The following is a 23,939-nucleotide window of genomic DNA, read 5'->3' on the forward strand; positions in this document are numbered from 1 at the left end:
TTATTCCCATCTCAAACATTTAAATGATTGGATGGAACAAAAATCTAGGCTGAAATAACTGTGATGAATCCTGGGTTGTGAACACTGAGCAGTGGTTCATTCCCACCTTTATGCCCTTATGTCATTGGCCTCTAGCTCAAATATGAAATTCAGGAGGTCTTTGCTTCTGAAACTCAAGTTCAATGACTTTATCTTTAGATGAGCCATTGTGTTGAGAATGAGTCAGAATGATCATGTTATCCCTAAATCTAAGATTTCCTTTGGGGTTTTTTCCCACTGGGGGTGGGAGTAAGAAAGGCATGAAATTGTTTTTCCACTCCAATATACAGATGGAGGTCCCCTGAGGAAGGGTCAGTCTACCTTTCTATTTCAAACTCTGGCCATGCTTCCCCACTCTCCGCTTTCCTGAGTTCCCTGGACCACATGTGGTCTTAAGCTTTGTGTGCTTGGTATTAATCCAGTTAGAATTGTCTCATTTGCAGAGCAATCAGTTACTAGTGCAGTAGAAATGTGCATCTCTGCTCACTGGACATAAGGTGCCCAAAGCCAACCTCGTAGGAGGCTTGAGCCTATGCTGAGGAGCAGAACTGAGGTCAACATTGCTGAAACCCTTGATGAACTTAAAGCTGAAGTGACCAAGTTCTTGACGATCCTGTAAACCTCCCAAATTCCATGGACACAACTAAATGTGTGATAAGGATTCTTACAAGAGCAGATCTCCCAAATTGACAGTGAGAAGTAGATGTCCTGTCTTAAGCTACTTTAAGCATTTACATTCAAAGACAAGACAATGAAACCCATCAGAAACCTCAGTTCTGGACACATCTTTCTAGTCTACAGTATGACCAAGTAACCAGTAATGGCAGAACACATTTCATGTGTGAGCTCCATTCTGGAGCAACTGAATTTGCTCTGTGATTCTTTGTTTTCTTTTTGATACATTTTTGTCTAAGTATTATATACCATACATAAGAATGGATACAGCAGTACTATTTCACCCACTGGGTCAGGGATATGACAAGGACATATGGCTCAGAGGAGCTCAAGTAAATCTGGGCTCCAAGCTGGAACTGCAGCCTTGGAGTGGGGATGAAATTTGGCAGAAAATAACTTGGACTAAGTTATCTGCTGTCCACCATGTTATAGCTATTCTGAAAGGTGTAATTCTAGTTCATGCCTTCACTGGAACCACCTCCAAATCTATTCCTCTTAACTGTACCTCCTATAGATTATTAAAGGAGTCGTTCATTCATCAATGGCCAAGTATTCATTATGGATCTGTCTGAAATTCTTCCCAAGCTTTTCCTTAAAGCTTGTCAAAAGCTTTTCAAAGGGCTAGTGTGGAAGAATTCCATATTCTGTACCAGAATACCTAGGATTAGGGCTTAGAAGCTGGTGAAATGTCACATCACATGCTGGAAGAACCAGGAAGGACATCTAGTTTGGTGGCCTGCAAACTCATTGTCATTACTCTTGCACAATTCACTCACTCAAAGGACTTCACTGAAGTAGAAAAGGGAAGCTTCTATTTATATTGGTGGTTTCCCAAAGCCTATTGATCTCTTTACACCTATTTCAGCAGCTACAGAATCCAAAGTGAATAGAATTTGTTCAATTCTGAGTTTGAGAGGTATAGAAAATAATGCACCAGCTTTGGCTTAGACCTTTGTAGTCACTTCCCAGCAATCTGGGGTGAACTCTCCCTGGGTCACTTTGAGCTATGGTAGACCTAACCCCGAGTTCAAGGTTTTGGTGAAACTCATGGCACTATTGGAAGCCAACATGATAGGTGAGACAAAACGTTAAGTCATTTAAATGGTGCTGATGTTTGGGGGGCGGGGAACCAAGGTAACAGAAACACGGGGCATAGCAAAAAGAAATGGCTTTCGATGACCCTTGATGCTTCAACCTTGTGATTTGAACAGTTCTTATGGAGGATGGTTCAAAATGAGATAGAAGAGGGACTTTTCAAAGACACGTGGCAAAGCAGCGTATAGTGTGTCAGTTATATGTTAAATTCAACTGTTAGAAGCTCTGTGTGTCTCCAAGTCTGCTGTACTCTTTCTCTTCTATCCAAGTCATTGATCCATGCCCAAATCTTCTAATGAAAAAACTTTGTGTACTGGGTTCTACATACAATAAATTTGGGGGTGGTAACAGACTATCAATGTAGGAGGACCCTTTTAGGAAATACACTATTGACCTTGTTCCTTTGGCTCGATTTTAAAGGGCATCAGGCTTGGTTAATAAATTCTTGGTCATATCACTCTTGGGAATTTATCCAGAACAGGAAGAATCAGCCTGTTGCCCTAAGATGACCTTGGCTGGTGTCACTGGCTTAAAAAGATGCCTTTTGCTCAAGAAGCCCCTTTTCTCCACTGTTTTTAATACACTGAGCATCTAAAAATCATAGAACTTTAAAAACACATTAAGTCTGAAGTAAACAGAAATAAACGGATAATTTACAAAGAAGTGGAGTCTGATGATTTAGAGCTCAATTACGAGTCATATTTCTTTTCTTGAATCATTTTCTTTTCCAGCTTAGAAGTTTGTTCCAAATTTCTTCTAGCTCTGAAGTGGTGGCTCCATTAAATTTCCACTGTAACTGAGGAGGTCAGCATAACCCAGACTCCACTTTAAAAATTTCTGTCATGAAGTTGTCTGCATTGCCCCATTTGGTGAATCCAACAACCTGATCTTGTGTCTTCCGGACTTTCATGAGTTCTAGCGTGGGGATGACTTTGATATACAGTTTCTCACAGAGAAAGGGTGCTTTTTCCACATTCAGCTTCAAAAACTTGGTTTCGAGATGTCTTGTGGACAGGATCACCAAGTATATGTCTAGTACTTTACATCTGAACATGGAGACTCTGTAGAAGTGGCAAACCACTTTTTTACTCTTTGACTTCCGTTTCTCTCACCAGGGATTTCTCTGCGTTCCCTATGTCCTTTCAAAAGCCATTCTTCCTGCTGTTGAGCTTTAGGCCCTCAAGTCTCTTTTCTTTGAACCATCCCAATTCATCTTCATCTGATCCGGTTTCTGAATTTCAGAATCCAAACGTCCTCCACTAGTTGGGTAGTCTGCAGCAGCTGGTTTTCCAAGACTTGAAAACATGGCAACAGGTGCTTCTCTTCTAAGTGGTACAGTTCAGCTTTCGTGCTGAGTTCTCCACAACGCCTCTTCCCCACTGTTTGTGTTCACATGCAAGTTCTTCAGGGAGGTTCAGGCAAACCAAAGACAGTCTACTTATGCATTTCCAAAAAGAACTTGGCACTGTGGGCGCAATGACCTTTTCAGCCATGGAGCAGAAGTCTTAACAGTTGAGTCTTCAAGTAGTTTGTAGTACGGCCCAAGGAAACGGGAATCTAAGTTCAGGAGAGATGATCACTGGGGACTGTTGAAGCCATGTGGCTCAATATCACTGGGTCTCTTTGCCACAATAGTCTCATAACTTTGGTACTCATGCAAGTGCTCATTAATCAGTGCAAATCCAAATTGTTCTCAGAAACAAAAGAAAATGAGCATGTGGCAAGACAACTTTACCTTCTTCAAGTATAAAAATCCTCTAGAATCAATGTTACCAGGAGGAGTTCTGAGTAGTTCTAGAAAGAAATGTGTTCAAAAGTATCAACTACCAGAGAAAGTGTAGAAAGGTAATTCCGCATAAACCTGTTTTGCTTGTTACTGTGTTTCATGCCAAGGAAATGCCTATCTTCCAAAGCCAAGCCCACTGGGCTTCTACCAGGCAGGCAGAGCACAATGCCCAGGTCTCATTCACTGGCAGGAAGCCCCAGGTTCTTCCCTCCCTGCTCATGGCTTCTGAGAGGCTGTTGGAGAACAAATCTTGGCTGGATCAGCAACCACCCTGTGGGTGTCCATGTGCAGAGCCATTCTCTTTGGAGGACCTGCAAGGGGTGACAGTGGGTTGCAAATTCACTTTATGTACAGAAGGTGGAGTACGAGAACACCTGTCTACAGGAGGGGCCTGTACCTGGGAACTCTGTTCTCTGACCACTTGCCTAGTTCTTTACAGAGCCATTCATAGAAAAGTCAAGGTTTTTGAAAGTTGGCACATTACCATGTTTGCTATGGATTCATTCTTATGCAAAGAAGAGGCAGATGAGGCAGGGGAAGTTTGACCGTAATGCAGCAGGTGCTAGTGTTGGCAGCCCTGGTGGGGGAGTTCTGAATGGTTTGGTTCCTTTATTTCATCTGTATGTCAGACTCTGATCTCTCCTTACTTGGTCACCAGACACATTCTGTTGCTTGAGTAATGATTTTCCTTGTTAAAGATCGTTCCTGTTTTGGAGGTCATGTTGCAAGACTGGGTGACTAAATCCCAACTTCTGCATTCAGCGGGTCCTGAACTAACCTGCACTCAGAAGGGACATGAGGGATCCCTGGGAGAAGGTGAAGTTGAGGGTGTTCTCTGGTGCACACAGGAGGGAAGGACCAGGGACGGTTTGGACCTTCAGAAAGCACTTCCACCTCAGTCACCTCCTTCCTATGGCCTTCTAGTGCCCTTGGGAGGAGGGACCTCCCTAAGGAAGGGAGAGTAGTGAAGGAAAACTCTAGCATTGTCCTGTGTGGACCTATGGTACCTCCCATCATGTAGTTTCTTCTGATTATTTGCATTCTGTGCAAGGGGAATCTCACTTTAACAGAGGTTGAGAGGGCAATGGGGAGTTTGGAGTTTTATTCCCAGGTTTTGAGCTGTCCTTGAACTGATCTCCTTTGGACAGGAAGCTGTCATTTCCAGAGCAACTTCACTGACCTTGGTTGATTACAAGCATTGTGTGATCCCTTTACCATCTACAGGCTCTTATGGGCACTTGGGCATCCCATGTCTTCCCTGTGGAGCTTCCTCTTGCCTCTTGCATGACTCCGTTCCAAGAAAAGGTGGTGATAAGAAAATCCTTGCCATAGAAATTTCACGTTGAAGTCATTTTCCTTCTCTAAAACAGGGAAAATATGACCATAAGTATTTTTCAAGCAAGTGACCTAGAAAGTCAAGGGTAGATTCTTTACTTTTTTCCTATGGTCATTGAGAGTCTTGTCTGTCTACTCACATCCAGGGAGGGCACTTCTCCAACCTCACAACCTAGCGTGGTATATTTCTGTGCCAAGAGCAGAGGATGAAGTAGGGCTTAGAAGATCCTCACTTCTGCTAGCTGCGTGGGCCAGATCTGTCGTATAAGGGGAAGGCTTTTCGTGGCATTCCCAGAATGAAGCCTAAAGCCAGGGAAGGGATATGCTCTAGTGGCACGTGTACCCCAAGGAGCAGTTGGTAAATACTTGCCATCTGGGTCTGTCTGGTGCTGCACTAGCCAGCTGGCATGCAGTCAGAGCTGGTCACCAAGGAATGATGAAGCCCAAGGGTCAAGGGATGGGATGGGCTTGGCCTTCTGCCTCTTGAAACTGCTCCATATGCAAAACTCTCGAGATTCTTGCTCCATACATGCATTTTAAAAGGTGAACACATGGAGGAACACAGGAAGGTGATGGGGACAGGCGCTAGGTGTGAGCTGGTCCATTGTCACCCGATGCGTTTCTGCCACACGTCTGGGAGGTGGGACCTAAGAACATAAATACCAGCCCAATCCATGTCTTTCAATTTCATGAAGGGCTAATCTGACATGTGTGAAGTTCTGCAACAATAATGACCTGGACCCTTCAGAAGGCTGTTGATTCTGCCTAATCATGACGAACTTGAATACTCAGCAAGAGTCCCACAGAGATAGGGTTGTTTACTGTGTTCTGCCCATAGGGTGTGCCAACATGAGGAATGCTGATCAAAGATCATCTTTCGAAGCTTATTCTTTCCACTTAGTAATGAATGCTATTTCCCATTAGATCCAGGTGACCATTGTAGGGGGCCAACCTATGAGTTTGCTTCTGACCAGAGGGTGAATGAGCATGAAAAAGAGAGTTAATTTGGAATGAGGGGGCCAGAAGGCTCTCTGCCTCTAGTGGACAGGAGCCCTGAGCCTTTGGGTCACTTCACTTTTTATTCACTCGAATATGGGAGTAATAAATGATTCATCTGCTTCCTGTTATCTATGGCATATGCCTAGGTAAACCAGATCCCAGCTGAATACTCTAAGACTTGCAGCATGTGGCATGCATACAAGTTGGCAAAGGAGGCACAGCCTGTTGTTCTCCTTGGTACTCACAGAGAAGGTCAATTAGGCCTCGATCCTCATCATCTGGTCTCCTACAGACCAGGCCAGAGACAGACCCTGAGGGGGCCACACTTTTAGGATGGATACTCAGGGCCACATTTTGAATGTCCACCCACCATCTGGGTGTGACTGACTGTGGGTCTGTATCTGAAAGCCGTATCCACGGGGTACCATGTGCCAAAGATGGACCTGATGGTGCCTGGGAATGGAGACTGTTCCTGATGGGCCTTGGTCATCTCAGTGTATACGTGGGCTGTGGCAAATGGCAGACTCCAGCTGACAGTCTGGGCACTTCCCCGTCAGTACAAAGGGCGGGAAAGACTGTTTTTATACATTTTTTACATGTAGGATTTGTACTTGGCATTTCTGACACTCAAGATGTTCTCATTTCCTTAATGGGACAGATGAGGCACAGGAATGGCAGATGTAAGTTCTGGGAATTTGCACATATAAGTTCCAGCATACACTTGACCTGGAACAGGTCATTAGTTTTGCTTCTTTTATAAAATCTTGATAATGATAGTGAAAGAAAAACAGCTGTACACATCATTTGTTCCAGGACCTAGGTCTTAAGTCCAGGGAGTCTCGTCACCCACTATGACTGCACCATCTTTAGGCAAATGGCTCGATTTCCAGCGTACATGAATATTGGGTGTACTCATGGACATGTTCTTGATGGCATCTTTAACATATAAATTCAGTTTTTCTCATATTGATCTATGCAATCAAGTCATCCTTATAAGAATCACAGCTACCTTGGTTAAATTGGGATCCAAGTATTGTCTACACATTTGTAAGTAGGCATTATCACGAGCATCTTACCTTGTGGGTAATATTTTCCCATGGCAAGTTTTCTATGAACTTCAGTCTACCTGTGTTTTGAAGTTGAGAAAGGTTTGTTTCCCCAGTACCTCCCTGAACAGACTTCCCAATAAGCCTTAATTTCTATCCCTGCAGGCACAAGACACTGGGCTGAGTATGCAGGTGGGGAAATGAGAAGGGAAGGTTGTGCCTCCTTTGATACTGAGCTTGCCTGGTAGTGGATCAGTTTCACCCAAGCCTTGCCCAGCTGTGACCCTTGGGAGACTGCAGTCAAGCCACCAAGTGGGGGAGTAAAAGCCCGCCAAGAATGGTGCCATGGGACTTCTGACCTGTGATTATCCGCTTGAAGGTGATGCCTGCGAGTTCCCATGTTGGCTGCCATTTTGAATTTGGACATTTACAGTAACCAGGGAATCTTGCAGTTGTGGTGGATGCTACAGATGAGTCTCTGAAAATCCTTCTGGCTCAACGGGATGTGTTAGCAAGATGAGTGCTTGACAAAGGAAGAGCTCTATTTTGGTATCTGCTGCACCTTTATTGTTGACTTCTGAAGTCAAAGCCTGGCAGGTTCTAGTCCTCTTAGTTAGAATTGTGGCCTAACTCCCCTATTCCAATTGGACTCCTAGAGACAATTAGATAACTTCCTGGAAGAGACAGGAAGGAAACACACAGGGATTTCCTCTCCTTCCAGCCATGGGAATGATGTACATCCCAAAGAAAGGACCTTGTATGGAAAAGGTGTGACATCAACTGCCTTGGGAGGATAATCACAAAAGCATACAATAAGAAAGTCAGAACAGTCAGTGACAAATTGAGGGTGACCTTGTGTGGCGGATTAATTCATGGGCAACTTGGAACACCCAGCTGAACTGAATCGGCGTGGTCTTGGTAAGGAAGACCCACCTGAGGACTGTTGCCAATGGCATAAAAAAAGAACTGGAGGGGAAGATTGGGGGCTGTTCATTTTCTAAGAGAAGCTTGCTGTGGATGGCTTTCCTGATGCAAATTTGGCTGTTCTCATTGGAGGAGCTCAGGGCCTCGCTGAGAATTCCTGGGAATGCCTGCTGCTCTAAAGGGAGCTCTGATCTTCACCATGAGCTCCAGTGTAGATCCCTCAGCCTGGTGGCACAAATCCTTCACCCCTCCGGCACAGGTTTTCTGGCTTCTGCCACTGGCCTTTGGGCCTTCCAGGTGCAGATCCTTAATATGAACTTGCATGAGACATTGCCACGGGCTCTAGGCCACTGGTTGGCTAGTGTGTGGCTAATCTCTTGCACTCCATATTCAAATTTTTGGGTAAATATTATAACCCTATAAATTGTGTCCTGTATTAAATGTATTCCCTTGACAAAACCCTGAGTACAACTTGGCTAACTCATATCCGCACACAAAGTGGGAAATGTTGCTGGGAGATGACAAGCACCAGATGGGTTTCTTAGTGCGCATTCCTGTACCAACTATGGAGGACCCTGGCAGGTACAGGGACAGAAGTCCTCTGTCTTGTGCCTTCAGTTGAAAGGAGTGTCTTTGTCTTTAAATATGTCATCGTGCTGCTTGGTCTGGAGCAGTGAAAGGCTATGGGCAGTGTCACATTGTAGCCAGTTCACTACATGTGTCCAGTCCCCAGCTCTAGGTCCATGGATTATGGTGACTTAGGTGAAACTCATAGATCCCCCACTGCCAAAACCTCTTGACATTACATAGCATGCCTTCATATGCTCTTAGTGTCAAGTTCATGGAAGGTAGCACTGATGAGGATAGCATTGGACTGAAAGTGAAGTCTTTACTGCGGTCAACTCTAAGCATTCCTAACACCTTCCAGGAAGATATGGAACCTCTAACATGTTCAGCCTTGATGAGCTGATTTTCTGTAAGACAACCTAGCCTCTTCATTGGTTCCCTCTGCTGGGGCTGTAAGAATTACGTGAATGTACTCACCACCTTCATCGTATCATGGTGTCCCTCCTTTGGGGACATAAAGATGACTTCTTCATTTAAGCTGAACACCTTTCCTTTATTAATGTTTATCTGCTTATTGTTTATTGGGTGAGATAAATGTTCCAGATCCCTGAAAATAGAAAACAATTTCTCTCACACAATTCTGTTAACATTTTACCAATGAGACTTAAAACCAAGAAGTTCTAAGTTTAATTCAGTCTCTGCTTATTAATGAAAAATGCCAGTGTTCTTTTGCTGTACTTCTGACAAGTGTTCAACTACCTTGATATTCTAAGGACTGATGGCCGCAGAGGAGTCTGTCATTGTCCCTCACAATCTACATTAGTGTCCAGTGGATAGGAACTGTCCAGTGTGTTCCTGGGGACCCAAGTGTAGGTTTATAGGAAAGCAACCAGCTGATCTTCCAGCGACTGCCTCTTACAGATGACCTGGGGATTTGGCCACTGGAGTTCACACAGTGCCAGCCTCCATCAAGTTCTGTCAGCGCCATTTGATCTTTTCTGGGTTCTGTTGCCCTATAGATTCAGTGAGATGGGACAATATCAGTAACTCGTCACTGCTCCAGAAACTGGCTGGCACTGGGAATTCCTGTCTTTATGACTAGAGACCAGTTATTGATGTTGTAGGTAAGGAAAAGACTGTACTTTCACCCAACGACTAGAAGCATAAATATGCAGGTCTGTGAGGGAGGAATGGGGGCTCCTGCGGGCATCCCTTGGGGACTGTCCCTTGGTGAGCGCTCTGTGGAGGCCTGTCCTCTGCTGTGAGGCCCTGGTGGGAGCCTCCTGGCTGTGCAGGATGGGCACTCTGTTGGAGTCGGCAACATCTTCGGTTGCACTGGTCCTGGTTGGGCAGGGGGACACCTAGACTCGGCACTAGGTAATTTGTTTCAGACTCCTGTTGGAGAATGTTTACAAACTGACCCTCCTTAGTTTCTTTGCTCTTTGAGGACAAGGGCAGATTTGTCCAGTCTCTGGATGGCCTTTTGCCCACTTGAGCAGCAGAACTAAAGCAAAGGACATCCTTCAGAGCTCTCTAGAAGTTCATTTGTTCACATGCAATGTCAACAGAGACTCCTTTCGGTACCCAAGTTGGGTTTGGTTGTCCCCTTGAAATATGACTGATGACTGGGTCAACAACCTAGGAAAGGTGATACTAAACTTGGGATAAACATGTTCTGGTCATCTGAATGGCCTTCCTCTGTTATAGGAAACTTCAGAAATACAGATAATTAGCATAGTGACAATCTTCAAGTGGACATAACCACATCCAGCAATTTAGACTCACAGCAAATCTTGTTCACACCACTCCCATGCCTGCATTATTTGCCATCCAATGTTGACAGTTTCATTATTACATAGGCTGGTATAGACACATACACCTTAACTGACTTAAAACCATAACACTCTTACTGTACAAAATAATGCAGTCCTTGACATCACAGCCTGTAAGTAGTGAAACTTCAAGATCTATGGCTACAATTAGGATCCAAATATCAGCCACCTATATGTGGTTGATTACACGAGTGTGCTTTAAATTGTAGGCACCTTTTCCCCAGGCTCTCCCTTTTCCTGTAAAGATAGCTGTTATCTTATAGAAGTCCCTACTCTCTCTACTGGCCCCATGTTCTTTTTTCACTTGGCTAGAAAAACATTGTCTTCACTATTTCCAGGAATACATAGGCGTCCTTGCCCTTTTTAGAGTGGGATGTTTACTTTCCACACATAACCTAGAGCAGGAGTGATGTGGGGAATCCTATGTCAAGAACCCAGAAGGGACTCTGCCTGTGATGTTGCAGACTCTAGGGGAGGGGAGGAGAGTACAGCATCAGCCACTGGACCACCAACCTGGCACGATGAGGCAGAATGACCTGCAGACTCGATAATGGCTTTGACCTCAGTAAGGAATGCTCTTTTGGTCACTGGTCTCTTTAATCCCCTCTTTAGTTCCTTTTGAATATGACAGGGCCAGTATGTTGAACTCTCAAAGTCAGTTGTTGGGAATCTGGAGTGGTAGATGAGGAAACTGCCCCTGGGCAAACGGAAGGCGCTCGGTGACCTTGTGTGTGAACTCGGTCAGGTCACTGTTGAATGCCTCTGTGGTTACTGCATCAAGGACCTGGGAGATCATAGGTGACAGAGCCACAAACTAAAATGTTGATCTCCTCATATGAGACAGGGAATATTGCAGTGAAAGCAGAAGCGTGTTGATAGGCTTCTGAATAGTCTTTTTTGTTTGTTTGTTTTTCGGCACCGGGGATCGAACTCGGGTCCTTGTGCTTGTGAGGCAAGCAGAACCAGTGAGCCAAATCCCTGGCCCTTTTTTTTTTCCTCCAAAAATCACTTGAACTGCAGTAAAAATGGCCCTTATGTTATCTGTTTAAACATTGTTTTCAAGCTCTTCAAGGGTGTCAGTCTTCAAAGAAGGTTCTGCCAGGGTTTCTAGTCTTGGAACTCAGTCAGCAGAGGCTCATGGGCAGTGCATGATGTAGTGTGTAGAGGAATCTGCTTTTTTCACTTGGTCACCAGCTCGGTCAATGGATAGACGAGGCAGATATCTCCCAGCTGTACCATGGAGTCTCCACTGGAAAAAACTTGGTCACTAGTGGACTTGTCTTTGTGTTCACAATGTCATGGTCACATGAGGATGTTATCGATAGGGGCAGTGTTTGACTTTCACTGTGCTCTTCCCCTTGGTCACAACCAAGCATTTGTAACTCCCGTAAGGAAGGTAGAACTGCAGCAAAGATGGCCACCGGCCTCACTCAGTGTGTGTTCCACATCTTTGTGGCAGGGTAATCCAGAATGCAGGACAACCAGCCAGACCAATGATCTGGGCTCCTCCTAGCTCCTGAGTTGAGCAGTTGGCAAGACTCCTGCAGATGAGAACTGAGCATGGTCCTATCTAGAGGCTATGGCAATTGTCCCAATAGAGGGGACACTGAGATTCCAAGGACAGGTTTCCTCGAACCAAGTGTTAAGTTCCACTTTCTGCTTATAGTTAATATGTGGGATAAATGTTTGAGATCCTTGAAAATGCCTTTGTTTCTTTCACTGAAGTACAGTAAGTCCCCAATTTGTGAACATTCTCCTGGAATGGAATTCACAAGTCCAACAAAGTGAAGTTTTCTACACCTTTGACACAAATAGACAATGTAAAGTGTAAAAATATCAAACACAAAAATACTGTAAATGAACTATTTTTACTTTTACAGTTAACAGTACAATACAACAGCCATGTAGGGGATCGCATGGAGTGAACTGACCAGAGTTACTCGGAGGAGAGAGGGTAGGGGGAAGATGGTGGAGCTGCAGGATCATCGGCAATAGGTGGAGGACAAGATGGAATTGCACTCACACCTGATGATGACATAGGCTTTTGGATGGATTCAATTGTACTATCTTGAAAAAGTGATGCAGTGTTTCAGTAGCAGCTTTTTTTGCCATCGTAGATGAGAAAGGTTGCTGCTGCAAACTTTGTATCATTCTGTCAGTGTCCTGTCTCAAAAACTAACAGTGCCCACATGTGTAAATACCAAATAGTTTCTCTAGTGTGAGAAACTGAAAGTGTAAATGAGCACTAAAAGGTATAATAGATAATGTGAAATAGGAAGAAAAGGGGCGAAGGGGAAGTGGGGGAGGGGTAGGAGAAAGGAAAGAAGGGAATGGAATTAATATGAGAAAATGAAAAAATGGAGACAAAGTCTTTGTAAATAGGGAGGGATGGAGGAATTGAAGGGAGGGCAGGGGAAGGGGGAAAAAAGAACCGAGAGATTGTGTAAAGGTGCAAATTTCCAATGATGAATGTCATTACATCGTATACCTAAAATGTACCAATAAAAAAAAAAACTAACAGTGCCTCTTAGTAAAGAAAAATCTCTGGTTCCTTCAGTTCCATTTTCCTCTGGGTCTCCATCTTCTCGCTGGGCTGCTAGCATCAGGTCCTCATTAGTAAGCTTGCATTGCCCAACAGGGAGTTCAGTGAAGTCATCCTCTTGCAGATCTAGCCCCCAACTTCCTGCTAAGGGTCACTGAGTTGATCTCTTTAGATTCCATCCTCTCAAGTACCTGAACTTAACCAGCAAACTGCAGACAAAGGCTCTTCCAAACGTCATTCCTGGTGACAGACAAAACGTCACCCTAAGAAACTGAGCGTTTTTTCTGGCCTTGCACATGCTGTCCTTCCAAAATTGTTGCGAGATCGTTCCTGTTTTATCAATTGCCTTCACTGCCTGTCTTGCAAGCTCCAGGTAATTGCCCTCTTCTCTAAAATATTTTGGTTATAGTTCATAGGGAACGACTGGGGAAAATACAAGTGTCCTATGATTCTATTGACATAGGCTTTGAATTTAACTTTTTGATGAATAAGAAGAGGGAATTGCAGTAGTAAGGCTTTCAAAGTGGCTGTATAAGAAATGCAGATTGCTACCAAGGAAATGACCACTGAATCTGAGTAAGTTCCTTTTGAGAATGCTACACAATCAAGTATGTGTGTCACTTCCGGGAAACTGGGGTGCTAATAGCCAAGGGTCAAGAAGACCCTGGACATGATTTCATTCCATGATCTCACATTGAGTGAATTCTTGGCCATGAGATTGGGAAACCCATCCCCAGAGATCGTACCAAGTGACAGCCTCTGGTAAGATGATTCTCCCACCCCTTCAAATGAGCCGGGTTCTAGCCAGCCTGTTTTCCCCAGGGTTGTGGCCACCTTAATTATGTTCCATATGCATTGTCTGATCTGGATGCTAGGCTCTATTGTCCTGTAGGATCCCAGGTGGCCATGCCCGAGTGAATGCAGCTTCCAGCCTGAAAGACTGGCCTTGGAGTGATGGACTTGAAGGTCCTGCCCTAACTCTCTGCAGGTTGATTCTGCAAGCCCAGCTATCAGAGACATGGCAGTATCTTCCCCAGGTTGCATCTGCGAGGTCCCTTGAAAACCTGCCTTTGTACTTTTGCCCATTCAGGGAGGGCACATCTTGGTGTCCTCACCTCGATACACTTGTGGTATTTCTAGGCTTGTCATGGATAACTTTAAGTCCAAGCCCACATTTATGAAGCTTGAGTGTGTCTCCCCTGGCTCAGGCACACAACTATCAGTGATGTAACTGTATCAGTCTGTCCTTAATTCCCTACTTTCTGATTTTAAAACCCCATTTACTTGCATTTATACCAATTTAGGACCAGAAATCAGACCTATCTCAATGTCTCTAGGTGTACATTATAGAGCAATGTCTGTTTATTTCATAAGTCGGTGTGATTCCTTCTGTCTCTTGATTTCTGGCTCATTGTTCACTTCCTGAAAACAGCTCCTGATCCACGATCATGGAGTAGAAGTGAACATATAAGGGCTTTGCTGCAGCATGATTGGTATGGATGTTCTCACAGGGCTCGAGCCATTGATGCCCATTGTCCTGTTCTGGAAGGTGCCGGCTTCTTGTGGCCCTGTGGGTCCCAGATGACCACAGAGCATTGCTTCAGACAAAGCAGGTGACCAGGAGCTCTGTAGAAGTTAGAATGGTTCTTCCCTGGAGTCTGGAGGGGAGCAGTCCTGGAGAAACTGAGGTGTTGAGATGAATTGTTAAAAATTAGTATGTCTTGAGATGATGTCTGTATGATGAGCCCACTGGGAATGGCCAGAGACAAAACGGGAATTATCCTTGTCTCTTGTGTCTCCATGTTCCTTCCTCCTCTTCCTCACAATAAAAGCCCTTGTACCACCCAAACATGGGGAGTTAGGAGAACCTCTTATGGTTCAAATCTCTCTCCTTCAGTTGATTTTAAATCCTTTTCTTCCCACCAAAAATTTCATTCTACTGTGATTTTGGGGAAGTGATGGGCAGAATGGACTTTAACCCCTGGTAATGGTGGGAACATCTCCAGGGCTGGAAAGAGAGGAGGACTCAACCAACTTTTTACCAGACTGGAGGGCCTTAGCAGTGCTGCAGCTTGTTTGGAGTAGAGATTCTGAAGGATGTGTACCAGCACTTGTGCCAACTATGGGTTTTGGGTTATTGGAAGACACCAAGGCTCAGCTACCACCCTTGACCATGGTGTAGTTTGTTGTAATTTTTGTTGTCTCCCGGGAGGAGACTGTTATGAGATCCTTGGGTAGGATGATGTTAGAACAGTTTATTTCATTTGGAAGGAACGATATCTCCTATTTTAGGTCTTGGTTTAGAGAACAAACACTTCTCCATTAAAATCCTAGTGTAATAATAGAATATAAACACTATATGAGACACGACTTGATAGAGCCCAGAATATTCTCCAGGTTGCAATGGAAAAGCTCATAGCTTCTGAATTTATGATGTGAACACTAAGTTTCAGACATTTAAAACCTGCTCCCAATTGATAGAATAGTTCCCAGCAATTCCGCTTGCTCATTCATGGTTTGGAGTGAGCATAGTTAAAAAGGCAGTATCATCTTGTATAAGAATAAAAATAAAACTTGAGCCTGAACCAATCTTGACCCAAGGATGAAGAGTATACCCACCTTCCAGGGTTTATCACCTTGGGTGGGAGCATCTGTCCCTGCGGCAGACGAACAAATGTTGTTTTATTCTGTAGAAGTGTGTGTCGCTACACTGTCACCAAAGACACTGGGACAGGGTCCCTCTGTTGTGACACCGAGGGGATACATGTTGTTAATTATCCTGAGCTGGCTGCTCGGAGCACCATGCTAGCCACAAGGGACAAATGCCCACTGCTAAACTTGATCTTTGGGTGAATTCAAGTGTTGCTCCATCCACTGCCTGACTGTGTTGCTTCGTGAGAAGGCAGCATGAACAGTTTTATCAATAAGATGAGCAGAGACCAGAAAAGTGCCTATATACCTGTCTGTCAGAGGTAACCAGTGCTCAAGGCTCTGCTCCCTGGAATTAGAACTGTTCTCTGGTATTTGGTGCTTGTCTCTGCTTTGCTTCTGCTTAGAGACTTCGTGATTGTATTTCTTCCCCTTTTCATAAAACTATTGACTAATCAATTTGTGATGCTACATTGAAATCAGTGATAGACTTTGTTATGGGACATTTGTTTATTTGGCCAAATTGTCCCTGAGAGATTTGCTGAGTGCTCCTTAAGACACAGCCTGTTTTCCCTTTTATCTTTGTTACTCTTCTAATTTCTTTTCATTTTTCCTTCTCTCTTTTTTCTGCTTTGTTTTCATCACCACTGCAATTCTTTGATGGCTCTGGATGGTGATCTCAAGGCATAGCTGTCTGCTTTTTTATAACAAGATCTGAAGGCAGAGTGGAATGTGAATGACTAGAGCTTTTTCATCTTTCCATCTTGGTGAGGATGCAGGTGGTCCATGTCTTGTGCATCATGAGCTAAAAAAACTATAGTGCCAAAATGGGGGTTTCTCCAAAGCTCAAACTATTGACATAAATCCACTCCTGGAGACGCCAAAGGTAAATTTACATCAGGGCAATCCAGTTCCGTGTGACTCCTACTCCTTGATTTTTGACACCAGCTCCCAGCCCTTGCTGATAAAGGCTCACAGTTGCTTTAGGTCTTCTAAGGTAACTGATTCGTAGATACCACCAGGTAGTTTTGCCCAAGAAACATCAATTCTGGAGATCCAAGGCAGAGGGCCCAAATGTGGTGGTGAGGTTTCCTGGCTTTTACTACATCTCATCTTACTGGGCTCCATAGGACAGCAACCATGAGCTTTGCCAGGCGGATCAAATCTGTACCGTGTTGGGAGGGCTCAGGACGGGTGAATCTCAGTCTAGTTATGGGAATTACAAATCAAATTTCTAGTCATTACCACTCATTCGCATTAATTGCCTCATTGTTTTCCTAACAAAATCGGGCATCAACATGGCTGTGCCCACAGTGCAGAGGCCGCTGAGGAGCTGTGCTCGGCATCCAGGCTCAGGGAGGCTGAGGGCTCCAAGGGCAAAGGCAGTGTTGGTCTGAGATACTGACAACAAAAATTGAACCACAGCATAGAAGAGAAGTGGGATCACTCCACCCTGACTTTTGAGGATCCCCATCCCTTTCTGCAGAATCCCAGGTGAGAGTTAATGTGGCCACCAGGCCATGTATGTGGGAGACTTGAGGGCAGGATACTCATTGGGGTTGCTTTGGGTGTGTCTCTGGGCACCATTGCTCCTGGGTGAGCTTCCCCTCTCCATGACAATGGAGTCCATCTGTGTGTGCAGACGTGGTGGCGACTCCTGGCAGTGCAGAGCAGCCCCTGCTGTAGTTGGCAACATCCTGGGTTACAGCCTCATGTACATGTGGAAACGGGGGCTGGACTATTGGTACAGGAAGAACCTGACACTAGGACTTGATGAAGTGACACTTCTTTTTTTGCATCAAATTCCCTGATGTAATTACATACCACAGTGAGCAAGAGCATCCTTACTCTAGCTGAAACCATTAGCAGAAAAGCAAAACAATCCTCAAATACATTCAGAGTGCTACCCAAAGGGTAACTGTGACAAGGAAAGGAAATTGCACTGCAATAAGAAATAACTTCGCTGCGCCATGGCCTGTGCCTCACTCGCCCTCTTGTCTTAGTGCTCTCTCCATTATTTCTATAATGTAGACAAAAACTGTGTTCCACAGAGCTTTCTCAAGGGGCTTGCCCCAAATATGTGAATTCCTGAACTTGTCCTTTGAATTGAAAGATTTTTCGCATCCTGTATCTTCTTGCTACAAATGCCACTGTTGGCGTGTTCATTTGTTGGGATGGGAGCATCTGTTTGTATCAACATTGAGTCCCTCACTGGTACCAAACTGCTGGCCTTGGAGCTCAGCTGGGTTTCACCAGGTCCACATGATGTCTTCATGGGGCAGATGCAGAGGGCTTGGTGGGATGGGGGTCTCCTCGAGGGCCTTTTCCTTTGGACAGAAGACTTTGTCATCTTTTCTATATATTTTTCGGTTGGTCCTCATCACAGAGGACCTGGCTAAATCAGTTTGGTTAACCAGATATACCCAGTGTTGTCTTGAGCTTCTACTGACACTGGTGTAAACTGGGGATTTCCATGTGTTTGTCCCAGGATTTCTCTGCAATTCTACTCCATGATTGTTACAACTTCCATTCTCAGAGGTTGAGGTTGATTAGAAAAAATTCCTTTCCAGAGTAACTGAACCTGAAGTCCTAGTCTCAAATTCAAAACATGATCATGCATTTGTGAAACTGAGCGCTCTGGGAGAAAAATCTGGGTTTAAGCGATCTTTTCGGAGTCACTTGGGCATTCTTCTGTCCCTGCCATTGCACATTCAAGGAGTGCACACCACAGGGCCCCTGGCCCTGCTGAGCCTCTCTGGGAGTTCGACAGTCAGGCCAGGCTGGGCTGTGCTCTCCCCTCAGTAAACTGTTATTTCCCTGCCCCTTTCTGGTGTGGTCCAGAGAGCTGACCAGCTTGGGTCTCAGCATCACCGACCTCAACCAATGACTAACTCTGCAGTGTCTTGGCTTCTAATTCCTTCCCCAGACAACACCTAACAATTAGATGTGACAAAAAGGCTAAAATAATTTCAATAAATCCTAGATAAAAACACTGAGCCACCTGTTCACTTTTACGTAAGTCCCCTCATACCACTGGTCTCTGTAGCCTAAGCATGGAATCAAGAGGTCTTTGCTTCTCAATATCCAATTCCATGGGGTATTAATCAGTGCTTACCAGAGCTAAATTTAGAGTGCAAAACATCTGTCTGCATGCTGGGAGACCCGAAGGATCCAGTTAAAGGCCTGGAGCCCACAGCAATGTCCCGTGCAAGTCTAAATAAGGAGGCCCAAAGGATCCTCGATAGAAGACTGAAGGATCTGCACAGGAAAGGCCAAAGGGAAGCTGAAGTATCTGTGCCAGAAGGCTGAGGGATCTCCACTGGAAGGTGATGAGAATCAAAGTTCTCCCGAAGAAAAGAAATGACCAAAGTTCTTTTGAAGAAAAAAAGAAACGCAGTCACAATAAAGCCCCTCCAAGGAAGATGAGCTGAAATCCTTACCCTCCCATTCTCCTTTTATACTGTTCTGACAATTCTCCTTAAAGTGCATCTTCCACACCCAGAACCATGCTGGCTAGATTCAGATAAGTGTTCCTGTAGGGAACAGGGAAAGGGGATGTTACTAGAACCTCTGCAGTAAGTCTGAGTCTCCTGTGAGATATGACAGCACAAGGCAAATTAATATATAGACAGAAATGAGAGTTAGAAAAGAAGTTGAGCTTTGGCCTGATCAGTGTCACTCTGGGCAGCGAAGACCCCAGACCCTGAGCTTGCCACACCTTTATTCAGAACCTCAGCAGAAAATGACTCAGAGGGCTCCGCAAAGATCCTAGAACAATGGGGAACTATGCAGATGAAGATTTGGTTCCTCCCAGGAGGTGATCTGCTGGTGTGCTCCTGCCCAGGAGCATCACAGCATCACAGGACCATTGAGGTCTTAGCTGTGACCTGAGGCAAAAATGGAGTTATGTCTCGATATGCCGTAGCTGGCCTATAGACAGGAAAACTAGGCCCTAATCAGGATTTAATTATGAAATGGTTTTCCCCCCAAATCATGTAGAATTGCTCCCAACATGTTCCCACTCAAGTTGACAACCACCACATGTGGGCTTCTTTGGAAGCACCCCTGTGCTGGAATGATCAGGCAGGCTAAGGAGGAGTTGCAATGATTGTACTGGCTCTGAATCTGACATTTCCTTAAAGTTTTCTTTGAAGGGATAGGATAAGTGAAGCAAAGCATTGCTTTTTGTATTCCAAAATCCCAGGACCCAAGGTCCCTCCTTGTACTAATTCCAACGTTCAGCACATTCTTCCCACTCTCTACTCCGGGCTCACTGTACCACATGTGGAGTCGCCTAATGGGAGGTCTAGAGATGAGACCATCTTGTGACTCTCAGCATTAAGATCCAACATCCACAGTTACCAGTGCAATAGAAATGTGTGTAGTTCTTTGCATCTCTGGCTTCACCACTTGTTGTCCAAACAAGATGTCTGGGGGCAACCCTGAGCCCAAGTTGAGCAGAACCCTCATGTCGATGTTGCTGAAATCCTAGATCAGCCTCAAAGGAGGAATGGCGAGGTTCTTAATGCTCCTCTTGAGAACAGCTCTCCTTCCTAATCGCCAGTGGGAAGTAGCTGTCCCAGCTTAGGGCTGCCTAAGCATTTATGCTCCATCAGAGAAGACGAGACCTACACAAACCTGGATTTTGGAAACATCTCTGTAGTCTACGTTGTGACTCCCATGGGAACAAAATAACTAACTTTGGACCAAATTGGTGTGAGATCCATTCTGGAGCAACTCGAATTGTTCCTACATTGTCTCAAGATTTTTCTTTCATGGCCAGGGATTTAGCTTAGTGGTTTCACCGCCTGCTGCGCAAGTGCAAGGACCCGAGTTCGATCGCCAGTACCAAAAAAAAATTTTTTCTTTCATGAATTTGGGTGTAAAAATTGCATACCACACTTAAGAGGGGATGTGACAGCACCATGTCACCCCATGGTGACAGGGATAAGGGGACACCATGGGTCAGTGTTGGCCTAAATACATCTGTACTCCTGGTCCTGCTTCCCCTGGCGGGTGGGGATGAATTTTGTCAGAGTAACTTAGAGTTAACTTAATTTTTCTGGTCTTGGCAACATGAAAGCTTCTGTGTAAGACGAGACTGACTTCATTTAATGCCATCACTAGAGCCGTCCCCAAACCCATTTGCTTCCATGTAAATCCCATGAGAATTTTCTTCTGTTTAGAAGGTCTTAGGTGTTCACAGTGTCTGAGATCCTTCTCAAGCTTTTCCGCTAGCGCTCATGTGGCTGAATTGGAAGAGTTCATGTTCCACACCAGAAAACCTGGTCCTAGGACAAATATATCACATTAGGAAAAGAATTGCCAGAATTGCCACCTGGGTTTGGTGTCCTCTATTCCTGTCCTCTGTACTCTAACCAAGGGAATCACACAAGGCGGAAGGACATCACTAAGATGGAATGGGGAGCCTCTATAAGTGGAAGCTGTTCTGCCAATGTCTGTAGGAATACTTTCTCCTATTTAAGTAGCTATGGAAGCAAAAGTAGATAAAATTTTTAAAATCTTAATAATGTTCAGTAATTTGGTATAGCAAAATTGTTGAACCTGATGTGGCCCAGAAAGACCTTCTATCACTTCCCAGTAATCTGGGAGTGAATATGCTCAGTCACTCTGAGCTATGGTAGACCCAGCTTTGTGAGTTCAAGGTTTTGGTGAAAGCTCATGGCACTACCGGAGCCAACACTGGGTAAAACTGGACGTGGAGTCCTTCACCTGTATGTCTAACTGACGCGGCTGTAATAGAGTGAATGGGACAGAACTGCAACTTCAGTCTCCATGAAGGCTTCTCATGACCCCTTTGGTTTCAGGTTCTGGACATGAACAGTGCCTCCAAGACACATTCTAAATGAGACAGAGATGGAACAGTGTTAAGACTGTGCCAATGCAGTGTCATGCCAACAGTCTGATTGACTATGTTAAAGCCTAAAACTAGGGGAAGGCCTTTTTGAGCCTTTGCAAGTCTACAGGTTTTTGGAGTCACTGTTCTCTTTGAAGAGTCAATGTATAGGGTCCAGATCGCCTTCTAGTGAAAAATCCTGCACCGGGGATTTAGCTCAGTGGTGCTGCCGCCTGCCTCGAAAGTGCAAGGTCCCAAGTTCAATCCCCGGTACCAAAAAAAAATTAAAAACTCGCTGAGTACTAGGTTGTACATTGACTTTTGGGGTAATAGATTATCTGTCGGGTGTCTGTCTTACAGCGAACATGGCACTGACTTTGAGTTCCTTTGGCTTGACGACCTCCAGGGCCATCGGGCTTAGTTCATGAATTTTTCTTCATCAGTTCTAACTCTTCACAGTACGGAGAAATTCAAATCTGCCTGTAACCTCTGAGGGAGCTTTGGCTGGTATTACCTTGTCTAAAAGATGCTCCATTCTGAATAGAGACACCCCCCCCTCCATTTCCACTGGGGAGGGCTGTGGAAAATGGAGACTTACCTGAGTCTCATGTCCAAGTTTTTCAGGGAGGTTTAGGCAAACCAAAGACCGTCACGTGTTTCCACAAAGAACTTAGTACTGTGGATACTGTAACCTTTCATCCAGAGAGGAAATGTGGACAGCTGAGTCTTCAAGGACTCCTGTTTCCATGTGCTGTAAGATGATATTGTTGGAGCTTATGCTGAAGCCTCATGGACCACATGCTCTGGGGGTATTTTTGTTGTTTTTTTTTTGTTTTGATGCTTATGAAATACTCAATCCAAGTGCAAATGTATTCTAGCAATCCAGTAATGAGAATATTATGACAAAGAAAATGAGTATTTGTCAAAATAACTTCCCTTTTCCCTGAGGATGTAAAAATGCAGTGGAGTGGAAATTGCCTGAAGGGAGAGCTAAAGAGCTCTAAAACTCTAGAGGTGCTGTAAAAAGGGCAGTGATACTGCACAAGCCTTTCCATTATTACTGTTCCAAGGCAAGGAAGTGTGTGTCTTCAGATGAGATCAAGCGTGTTCAGGATGGTATGGCCATAGACAGAAATGTCTTCAAAACCAAAGAGAACTGAGCTTTTGCCAGGCAGGCGGCACAGAATGCCCAGGGCTCATCAGCTGGCAAGGGGGCCCAAGATCCTGACTTCCCAGAGGCTGTTGGAGAATGGGCTTGGGCTGCATCAGCAACCTCGCTGTGGGGTCTGCATGTGCAGAGCGGTCCCGGGCTCTGCAGCACCTGCAGGAGCCAACAGGACCGCCAACTCCTTGCCTGAACAGAAGTGGGGAGGGGCCTGCGCTTGGGGTCTCCCCATGCTCTTGGCTGCTGTACCAGGCAGTGAAAAGGCAAGATTGTGATCGTTACACGAACACCTGTCTATCACCATTGAGTTCTGAGTTTTCCTCCCGTTCTTTCAATCCGGTCTGTCAGGGTCTCCATGTTCCCTTACCTCACTCAGCCCCAGGACAGGATGTCCTGTGCAGAACGACCTCTCCTTGTTACGCAGATGTCCCTTTACCTGAGTCTGCTCTATGCTGCCAGTTTGAGTGAATAATTTACAACCTCTGCTTTCTTGAGCCTCTGAGGTAACCAAGACTCAGAAGGGATAAGGGGAACCCCATGGAACATGGGGTTGCTCTCTTCAGTGCACACAGTAGAGGTGGCATCAAGGACCCTCTCTCTTCAATGAGCAGCTCCATCTTGGTCACCTTAGGATGGCCTCTTATTGCCACTGGGAGGCAGGACCATCCAAGGAAAAGGGGTTGGTGATGAACAGCCCCAGTTTTGTCCTGTATGGGTCTACTGTGGCTCCAGAGATGTGGCTTCATGCAATCATTTGGATCCAGGGAAGTCAGAGTCTTACATCTGCGCCTGCAAGTGCGTGCAGAGGGCAGTGAGAACTGGTCTGTAGTGAGAAGATTTTAACCGATGCTGCATGGTTTCGTCTGTGAACATGGCAGCTTCATGTTCAGTATCTTGCCAAGCTTCTTGGTAGACTGGTAGCTTTGTGATCCTTTGGCCTCTGTGGACTCTTGTGGGAACTGGGATTCCTATCTTTCCTTGTGGAGCTTCCCTCCTGCCTCCTGTGCTTTGGGCTCTCAGAAGAGGATAAGAGAAATCAGAAGAGATTTCTTACTGCCATAGAAATTTGAAATTTTCACCAAAACCGAAAATATATTATGCAATTGTTTTTCAGGAATGTGAGCTAGAAAACATGAGTTGGATTCATACCATTCTTCTAGAGTCATTGCTAGTCTTGTCTTTGCCTTCTTTTCTGGGAAGTGCACCCCTCAATCCTCACACCCCAGCTGAGTTTATTTCATGCCAAGAACGGATGGTGGTTACAGAGTTGGGATGAATCTCACCTCTGTTAGCTGCAGAAAGGACAGATCTGTTCTTTCTTGGCTATGAAATCCCATAGGGAGCTGGGCCTTCCCTGACCTTCCCAGAATGAAGTCTGGAGCCAGAGAAAGGACTTCACCTGGTCCAAGTGCACCCTTAAGCAGCACT

At 45.0% G+C, this 23,939-nt stretch overlaps 1 pseudogene; it reads right to left on the bottom strand.

The window, feature by feature from the left end:
* Nucleotides 1–2,373: 2,373 nt before the first annotated feature.
* Nucleotides 2,374–23,939, bottom strand: part of LOC101723203 (thioredoxin domain-containing protein 9-like) — a 77,004-nt pseudogene continuing 55,438 nt past the window's right edge.

This window comes from Heterocephalus glaber, unplaced genomic scaffold (genome assembly GCF_053883595.1).
Source record: "Heterocephalus glaber isolate CG9 unplaced genomic scaffold, H.glaber_assembly_v1.0 deba00001687, whole genome shotgun sequence".
NCBI classification, from domain to species: domain Eukaryota; kingdom Metazoa; phylum Chordata; class Mammalia; order Rodentia; family Bathyergidae; genus Heterocephalus; species Heterocephalus glaber.